Here is a 10,781-nt window from a genome sequence, read left to right on the forward strand (position 1 = left end):
ACCAGCCTCTTATCCTGCCCGTCCATCTCACCTCATCCCAACCCTCCACTCTCTCCTTCTCCAAACGACGTCGTTTCTTTCAAATGACGTCGTTTTCCTCCTCCTCTTCTCCAAACGACGTCGTTTTCTCCCCCTTTTCACCAAATGACGCTGTTTCACCTCTGAAATCCTCACTCTACATATACATCTATACATACATACCAATTTTCTTTTTTTTTTCCCCAGTTATTACAGTAAGTATTTTACTAAACAAATTTTATTGTTATGAAAAGTTATTTTTATCAAAATATGTAATAAGTTTGCTGATAATTAATGTAATTTGTTCATTACAATCTTATTAATGTATTAATGAGTTAAGTTATCGATTTTATTTGTAACAGTACGAAATTTGAAAGAAAAAATGTAAATTAAAAAAATAAACAAAAAATAAATAATTGTGCATCCTATGACAACCTTCACTAGGTTTTGAAGGAGCTGAGGTGCTGAACTATTCACAACTTTCTTGGTAATTGAGATATAGATATTGATCATTTTGATATGAAATAGCTAATGAAGGAATGAGGTACATTACCTCAGTAAAAATGTCACACTACTCACTGATACAGAAACTGAATGTTTGTAAAAATCATAAAAATAATAAATGAAGCTCTTAATTTAAGTAAATTCATTTATCATAAGTAAAACTATTTATTGCATACTTACCATTAGAAAATTTTTAAAACTGACCTATAAAGGCAATAACTCAATAACATCATAATCTCATATTCAAGTAAGCAAGAATAATAACTTTCCCTTTTTATTTGTCTATTCATATCCATAGGGATGTTCCACTACGCATGAACCATTATTCAATATTGTTAACTAATTGGCCATTCCCATACCCCGTCTGGTATGAGTGCTAAGAATATCATCTCTCAATATTCTGTCTGGTGTGAGGGTGAAATGGGTCGTCCACATACTCCGTACGGTATGAGCGCCAAAAATACCAATCCTTGATATCCCGTTCGATACGAGGCAACGTTCACAGTAGAGTTTTCTATGTACCCAGCCCATCCACCATCTCTCAAGATATCCATTAAGGGTACCATTCATTAATTCATATGACCAATCAATTTTTTATTTGCATATTAATTATCAATTTCACAAATTAACTGTAATTCACGTAAAACAAGCAATATACATATCAACGAAGCACAATTAAATCAATTAACCATTCTAGTATATCATCATGTATTTAAAGGTGTAAATTCAATTATAAGTTAAACAAGACAAGAAATAACTGACTAACCAGTTTTCGGCTCCATTGGTAACCTGTAATTATTCTCAAAATTTTCTAAATTATACAAAATATCATATTACTGATTATTAAGTTTTAATTCCATAAAAAGAAATAAGATAAGTGATTCTTATCCGAATCGATGTTCAAAATACTAAACTTTCAGCTGCGCCTACTGGCGTTCCCTTGGTTTTCTAAATATTTCTGTAGAGATTGAAACACGTTTCACATAAATAAAAATACTCCAAAAAATCCAAAATTGATGTTAAAAATCGTTTCCGGCCAATTTAAGAATTCTAGCACGGTGGCACCACCGTGCTTCGGCTACGGCACTGCAGTCTGCAATGGCGATTTGTCTCGAACTGGCCATTTTCTGCCAGTTTTGCTCAATTTTGACCGGTTTTATTTTTCTCCATATGAGAAAATAGATTGGAGGGCCTCGGTTGGCCGAAAAAAGTCAGAAAATAAAAAGTTACTGGAGGCAGAATGTACCACCCAACATTATTTTTTTTATTTTTATAAATATAATTGTTTATTTATTTAATTTATTTTATTTTATTTTATTTTAATTTAATCAAAAAAGGGGTAAAAAAATTTTAAGAATTAAACTGAAAATAAGTTTGGAAAAAAAGAGGTTAAAATTTGAGTTCTAGGGGTATTTTTGAAAGAAAAATCGAAAATCGGTGGTCAAAATACGGTTTAAAAAAATTGCACCACGTCAGACGCACAGTCAGCAACCTCGACCTACCAGGACGCGCCAAGTGGCAGAGGCGCTGACGCGGGAGGCCACGCGGGGGAGAGCCACGCGGGCGATCCGCGTGCACGCGATCAAACGGCTGAGGTCCGTTCTCGCATGTACTAACGGCCCATATTAAGTCGCGATGAACGGCTCAAATTCACTCTCTTTTTAATCAAGATTGGACGGTTCAGATCAAAAGCGATGGACGGCCTAGATCAAAAGCGAATGGGTATAAGTAACTCTATCCGCATCTAAACCCTAATCCTAGCCGCAAGAGCCCCTCGACGGATAAGACAATCTAGCCGCCGGATAGCTGATCCCCATCACCTGCCGTCGCACCGGAACCTTTTTCGACCGTCAAAAAAGGTAAAAAAAATTTTTTTTGCACGAAATTCAATTTTAAACCCATGCATGATCAAATCAGAGTAAAAGAACCGGCCAATTAGCCGAAAAATACTGCCGAAGCCCGGCGGCGTTGCCGCATGGAATTTCACAAATTGCCTTCGATGAGCCCCTTTCCAATTTTCGTTTCGTGTAATTTTTTCACCGTTGTGATCACAGTTTTCTTCTCTACAAGTTGACCGAAGAGAAACACCCAATAGCAACATGAGCTGGAGGAGCCACCGCACCGGAGAGCTCCACTGCCGATGAATCTAGGTTTTTCGTATTTTTTTGGCCCACCGAGGCCCTTTAGCATGTGTGCTCACAAGAATCGATGTAAAATCAATCGAATTTAGCCACAAACGGCCGACCCGAGGTGGACCGCCGCTGGAGCACGACGGAGTCACCTTGTCGGATTTCTGAAATTGGCCGAGTAGGCCCTGGAACTTATTTTTGGGTTTATTTTGGACATTTGTAGGTACCATAAGTACGTTTCAATCCCAGAAAAAAAATTCAGGAAACCGAGGGACCACTTGTAGGTGCAGTAAACCATTTAGCTTTTCAGCGTTAAATCAAGTAAGGACTCCTCACCCTATTTTCTATAATAGATTTGAAGTTTGAATAAATAATAATACAGTCTTTTGTATAAATGAATAGATGTGCATAATTAATTACGGATTGCTAATGGAGCCCGAACCGGACATTGTTCTCTGTTTATTTCTGTTGATTTATTTTACAGTCTAAAAGTATGAAGGTATCTGATTCATCTATTTTCTAGTTTAAATGCATGTATTATTGTCTTACTTGACTACTGTTTGATTTTGGGATTTAAGATATGATTGCATTACCATATGCATGTTTATTTGTTTATGTGATTATGTTTGATTTGGTAACGGAGACAAAGGAAAAACAGGAAATGGGTGTGATCAAATAAACAGATAAGATGACAGTCTCACTGGATATCCTAGGAGATGGTGAACGGACCGGGTTCATAGGGAACCCTACCGTGAACGTTGTCTCATACCGGACGGAGTGTGGAGACTTGGTAATTTGTCGCTTATACCGGACGGGGTATGAGGACGGCCTGCTTCACTCTCATACCGAACGGGGTATTGAGATTTAATGTCTTGGGACTCATACCGGACGGGGTATGGGGACGGCCCTATAATTGAGATTGTTAAGGGAAAGCGTTCACGTGTAGCAGGAACACCCCTATAGATCCCCATAGATACTAGTAGGCTGGTGAAAAGAGAAATAGTTATGATTTAGTTTATTATTAATAAATATGAATTTATGACATATTCTATGTTATTGATTGTGTATGAACCTATGATCTGTATGATATTATTGTCTATATAGGTTGTTTTCATAAATTCCACAATGGTAAGTGAACAGTAAATGATTTTACAATTGATAAACGAATTTGCTAAATTTAGTGCTCCATTAGTTGTTTTGATTTTCTACCAACCTTTATTTCTGTGCCGGTGATATAGTGTGATGTCTTTACTGTATTAGTGTAGCTCATCCTTTATTTAACCATTTCAGATCAGGAGAACATGTTCCCGAGTCTGATCCACAAGAAGATTGCAAGTAGATGCTAAATACTTTATATTTTCTTTTACTTTTCTCATTTCTCGTATTTTTTTCAAAGAATTCATTACGTGATGTTTGTATAGTACTTTTAAGTTATTGTGTAAGGGATGTAAACCTTAACCTTATATTTTGCTTCTGCACTTAAATTATTATATATTTTATTTTGGATTTTCGGGGTCATTACACAGAATTTTTCGACGCAACGGCTCTGTCGACTCACCTTCGTGGCTAGGCATTTTTTCTCTGTCAACATTTTTTGGCGATCGGAGGTAGTTCCGGCGCGGCGGCGGGTGGTGGGCGGTGGTTGACTCTCTTCTCCGGCGAATAGTTCTTCTTCTCCGGCGAGAGGTTGACGGCTAGAGTTTGGGTTCGATGTGATAAGAGATATTTATATCTATCTCTCTTAAATATAAATTGTTTATCGTGTTTGATCTTGATCGTCCGATCGCGTTTAAAGAGGGAATAAATTTGGACTATTCATCGTAATTTGATCTCGACCATACGATCGCATTTAAAGTTGGAACGAATCTGAATCGTTCATCATATTTAATCACGACTGTCCGATCGCGAATGAAGAGGGAATGGATCCGTACTGTCCAAGCCCGCGAGAATGCATCCAGGTCGTCCTATCGCGGGCACGTTAATTACCAGTGTGGCCTCCCGCGTGACACCGAATTAGCATGTCTTGCCACGCGGTGTGCTTCGATTCGTCGGGACTGCTGACTGGGCGATCCTGCGTGACATAATTTTCTTTAATTATATTTTAACCCCCAGTTTCATATTTATTTTTCAAAAATAATCTCTGAACTCAAATTTTTACTCTTTTTTTCCAAAATTGTTTTCAGTTTTATCATCAACCTATTTTTTTCTTAATTTCATAGTAAATAAAAATTTATAAATTTCAAAATTATATATATATATATATATATTTAATTTTTAAATTAATCCCGGACCAAATTTTAGTCCCAAGTATTACATTGTTAGATTAAATATTATAAGTCGACTACTGTTAGTTTACAATATATTTATAAAATTACTGAGTTATACAAATTCTTAATGAGATTAAGACTCATGATTTTTAATTAAAATATGTTGTTAATGGACATAGTAAGAGTTTATTTTCAATTTGGCATTGCTGACTCTTAATTGAGTCGGTGGGTTCGGTCCACAATGTGCTTTTGGACAAGTCTTATTTTGGTCGGTGCCAAATAAATGGGCTGAACCCAAAATAAGTATTCAAAGACTGAATCAACTGATTTCTTTTTTTTTTTTTTAATTAAAAATTTTTATGTGTAGACATATCTAAATCACTCTTTTATGTAAAAAATGAAAAGAAAATTCGAATAATACATACATTATTTTAAGTTATATATTTATTATTATGATTTATAGAAAAAAGAAAAACTCACTGTTAATCATGTAGTAGTAGTAAAGGAAAAAAAAAAAAACAAGAGTCCGATGAGGTGCAAATTATGAATGGAAACGGAGCAGGTTGAGGACAGTTTTTTTTTTATCAAATATGAACTCTGACGGAGTAAATTCAAACTAGTTCTGAATTCCATACGGATTTAAATCTCTTTAATTTTTTTGGGTTTATTCAACTCAAAATTTGACAATATTCTTTTAACATATATTGATATAAAATAATATATACTAAATGTATAATAATCATAATTTTTAAATATATATACACACACACACATAGTAGGCCAAATCCATACCCGATCCAAACTTACATTTTAACAAAAGAATAATATGGGATTAAATTTAGACAGATCAGTTAAGCATACTTTATAAGTAGAAAATGTTATCCTCTGTGCAAAGTGGCCCAATTACAAAAGGGCCTCCTACATACATATATACACTAATAGACATAAACCCATATTAATAAAACACAAATAAAAATTTTATGAAGATTAAAATCAAAAAATTTGAAGTTACAAGCTATCTTAATATTTTCGACGATGTGTCAAAGAATATAATTGATTAAAGAAAAAAAAAATGTTAAATTAATAAAATTACTGAAAAGAAATCAATTTAAACCCAACAAAAAATATATATAATCCAAGAGGAATCTAAATATTTGTAGTTGAAAATCCAATCCCCATGACGATTTAATATTTGGGCTGATAGTGTTCGTACTTGCACCCACAGATAAAATTGCCATTAATTGGGTACGTTAGGAATGGTACTTCCAGTACTACACGAGTAGGCCCCACCGCCATCTTATTTGAAAAATAGATAATTTAATTATTGATAGAAAACTATAAAATATAATATATAATTAATTAAGAAAATACATAAAAATTGAGGGGTATAATTACAAATTTAGAATTTCGAAAAGTGAGAGCGACTGAAGAGGGGTGGAAATGCAAATATGCAAAGCACGAAGCACTACTAACCCCAAAAATTCACTGCCAAGGACGCGATAAAAGCTTACTCTCTCTCTCTCTCTCTTTTTTTTTTAAAAAAAATTTCGAAACGAAAATCCAACTCCCAGTTAAAAATCACGCTAAGAAGCACGCCACTGGCGGCGACGCTTCCGCGATAGGCGCTGCTGATTACGGGCCCACTGTACTCTCAACTGCTTCTACTCGAGACGGTGATAATGTTAGATGCACTTATTAACCTCCAGTTTGAATTTCATATCATATTTAAATTATAATTTAATAGAAATATAATAAAATTATAATGATTAAATCAAATTTTATTTATGTAAATTATTACAATTTCGACTAAAAAGTTAAATTTTTTTTTTTAATTAAGATAATTATAATGATCAAAGAGCAAATATTTTTATTACAATTTTAATCTAAAACTGTATAATGTAAATAAATGAATGAATAAAATAAGTGGACACGTGTCGCCAATCCAGATGACACCAGTAGCTGTCCATCCAAGCCTCGCGTGCATGGTAGGCCGGCCATTTAACTATAGTTTGACCAAGAAAAACTCTTCCCAAATATTTATTTTCAGTAAATAAAATTTATTTACTTAAATAATAAATAAATAAATAAAATCTCTCTTTGGCGTATTGAACACCGAGCCAAAGCGTGCACAAATGCATGCGTTCTACAAGATCCCGACGGTGATTTGATGCGCGCATTGTTAGTAGTACCCTCTTTTCACGCTCATCATTTGTACTCTTTCCTTTTTCTTTTTTTTTTTTTCTTATCACCCCCCGCCCGTCATCCACCTCGCACCCCATTTTACAGCCACGTCTCGAGTTGAATTGATCGTACGGTAAAGGCTTGGGTAGAACGTACGCAGCTGGAAAAGACCCGCTCGCGGCAGTTGGATTTCTTTTAAAACAAAAATAAATAAAAATAAACACAAAAGGCGCTTAATTAAAAGTTTGTGAGTCGCGTGGGAGAGTTTCCCTTTTTTTTAAAAAAAAAAAAATATTAAAATCTGCTCTTTTCTTTACTGTACCGGAGATTTGGTGGTCGGGATTGCAAGATTTTCTTCCACTTCTTTTTTAATTTATTTATTTTTAATTATTTTACCTCCGTATTTTAAGAATAAATTATTATTTAATTTTTAAAATATTTAAATCATATTTTATAACCTTATAAAATTGTTCCAATTTGCGATATTTTATCTGGAATTTTAAAAATTAAATAATATAATTTACTTATTTCTTGTTTTTTATAGAGTTTAAAATTTTGTAAATAACGGTAATATATATTACAAATCCTCCGTATATTTTGTTTTCCTAATTGCTTATTTAAGTTTTCAATAAGACTATTATTATTATTATAGTAGTAATCGACATCTCATGACAAAATGACACTTTTGCCCTCCGTATGTGTGCGTGTGCGTGTGTGTGTGTATATATATATATATATGCACGCACATTATCGTATGTGTGTGTATGTAGAGAGAGAGAGAGAGAGAGAGAGATGAACATGGTTTCTGAGTGTTTGACTACAGACATTTGCCTAAATTAATCTTCGTGTTTAAAAAAATCTAAGCAAGTCTTTGACATCTTTTGTCCGAACCAGTTGGAACAAACAGCAGTACACTTACACCAAACATGTCTTAGTACGATGTGTGTGTGTGTGTGTGTGTGTGTGTATAGTATTTATATATTTGTCTGCCTGCAAACCCATTTTTTCAACGGCAATCTGATGAATTAGGTGGCTTTTATAATTTTATAATATTAAAAAATTAGCCATAAATACTTTACATAATTAAAATAAGGAGCATTGAACTATGATTCTGATTAAATGAATTAAATTTTTTGGGGGTAAAATAAATTCATATTATTTATTTTCTTATATTACCACATTTTCAATTGTTTTATAAAGACTATTTATCTCAAATTTGTGTATGCATATGTGATCCTCGCGCTCACCTTTTGGCCTGGACCATTGCAAGATATATAGATTCAAACATATTGGCTAAATAGTTTATTTATATATCTATCTTCAATTTAATGTTATTTGTATTATATGTATATATATCATTTAATAAATATATATTCTATACTTAAAAAATAAATAAAATTACATGGCAGCTCATATGGTACATAATTTAAAAAAATTAATCGTTATTTAGTTAAATTATCAGTATGTTTATTTCTTTATATAAGATAATAAATTCAAATTGTACTATATTGTTACGTATATATTTAATTTAAAATTATTAGTGTACATATGTTACTTGTATTAACTGTATATATATTTTACTTTGATAAACAAAAAATTAAATAAAAAAAAGAAGGTTAACTTTTCAAACTTGAGAATGAACGGCCAAATTTCATTTGCTATCCACTTGATCATAACAAAAAAAATTTATTACTTTCTTTGGTGCTTTTAAACGTCCATTCCTTTCAAAGCCCACAAAGACATTATATTTAAAATAAATAAATAATTTATATATTTTAATTATAAATAAATTGTATGCATATAAAGTATTAATGACTTAAATATAATATTTTATTATATTTATAAAGTATTAATTTAATTTATTCGGGATATGATTTAAATTGAAAGTTTTATGATGTAATGAAACTCAATATTATATATTTAAAAAATATTTATGTTTAAACTTTATAAACTATTTAAATCATAAAAAAATAATAAAATTTTACACTTGTTGTGGGGGGTAAAGAAAAAAAAAAGGTTAATCAACGCGATTAGTTTACCTAATGCACCTAAACAAACCAAAGAAATGAAACGAATTGATGAACTAATGGCCAAAAAAAAAAAGCAATCCTCTTGAGGGGGGCATGGCACCAAATCTCATAATTAATTATTGGGTTGGAATGGAGAATTAGGCATTATTCTCCTCAATGTAATATATAGATACTACTTTTAAAAGTCAATTACGATAATTACTTTACTGTTTATGGGTGCATTTGCTTGACTTGTTAATTCAAATTAAGCATCGAGTTATGCCATCTTTTCAAATTTGTAATGAGAGCCCTCACTCCCTAATTCAAGTAATTTAAAGATTAATAATTAAATATTGTTTTTCTTCCCATAATTAAACTCTCCTTTTTCTTTCTTGTCAAAAGTTTTTATTTATTTATTTATTTAAAAAAAAAAGAAAATTCTATTGATTGTACTAAATAAATATTATGTTTTTAAAAATTAAATTAAAATTTGGGTATGAATAGATTTTCATGGATGCAACAATATCTACGTGCAAATTAATTTCTTTGAATATTTATATAATAACTAATACGTGAAGAAATGGATTTAAATTGAATTATCACATTGGACTTCTTTTTAAAATAATATATTATTGCTTCATTAAAATATATATATATATATAATATTATAAATTTTATAAAGGTTTAATAATGGGTTAAGCGTTTCATAATAATTAATGCAATTAATTTTATTTTTTTATTAAAAAAAAATTAAAAAAGAAAAGGAGAAACAACTTTAAACATACATGAAGTGTAATGAAGGAGCTGATTGTGGGATTACAAATAGTGCTTATATAATTACTTCGAAATAATTGACGCACGGGGCAACACAACTCATGAACCTTCTTTTTTCTATTGTTTTAATTTAATTTAATTATTTATAAAAATAATTCCTCCTTTTCCCCCTCATTAGGGCTTTTAAGTTAATTATATTTAATTAATTAAATCTAATTTTTGTTTTGGAAGCCACATTGACATTTCTTACGCACACACCCACCCTAATCGAAATTGCTTTGTCACAAGTAACTCCTAAATTTTAAAGTTTAATTCGGATTTTAAAAAAGAAAAAAAAATATATCACAATGTTTGATTGTAGGGAGTGACGTGAGAAATTAATTTTAACATGATATTTGGAACAAAATTTTAAAGATAATGCAAAATAAATTGAGAACATATATTTAATTTGACTATGGAAATTTACTAATTGTATTATGACAACAATAAAAATTAAAAAATATATATATGTTTGTGTAATTAAAAAAATAGAGAAATTTGAAATGCATCGTTTCAATATTCCCATATGAATTTTCATATAATTGATCAATTAACCAATCAAAATTTGTCATTGTTTTTGTTTAGAATTTATTTTTATTGAAGATAAAACTTTGATTGGTTGACTTATATATAATGTAACAATTGTATTAATATATATGTGTGTGTGGTTTCTCAGTGTTTCAATTCTTTGGTGTTGGATTCACATGAGCAAACCATTCACCAAAACAGAATGGGATGATTTTATTTTGTTTCGAAATAGTCCAGTTCAATGGATATGATTGCCCAATTCATGTTTGGAGAGAGAGAAAGCAAAGGAAAATAAAAGAAAAGAAAAGAAAAGGAAATAGAAATTGGAAGAC

This window comes from Carica papaya, chromosome 1, assembly GCF_054855325.1.
Source record: "Carica papaya isolate Zhongbai chromosome 1, ASM5485532v1, whole genome shotgun sequence".
Taxonomy (NCBI): Eukaryota; Viridiplantae; Streptophyta; class Magnoliopsida; order Brassicales; family Caricaceae; genus Carica; species Carica papaya.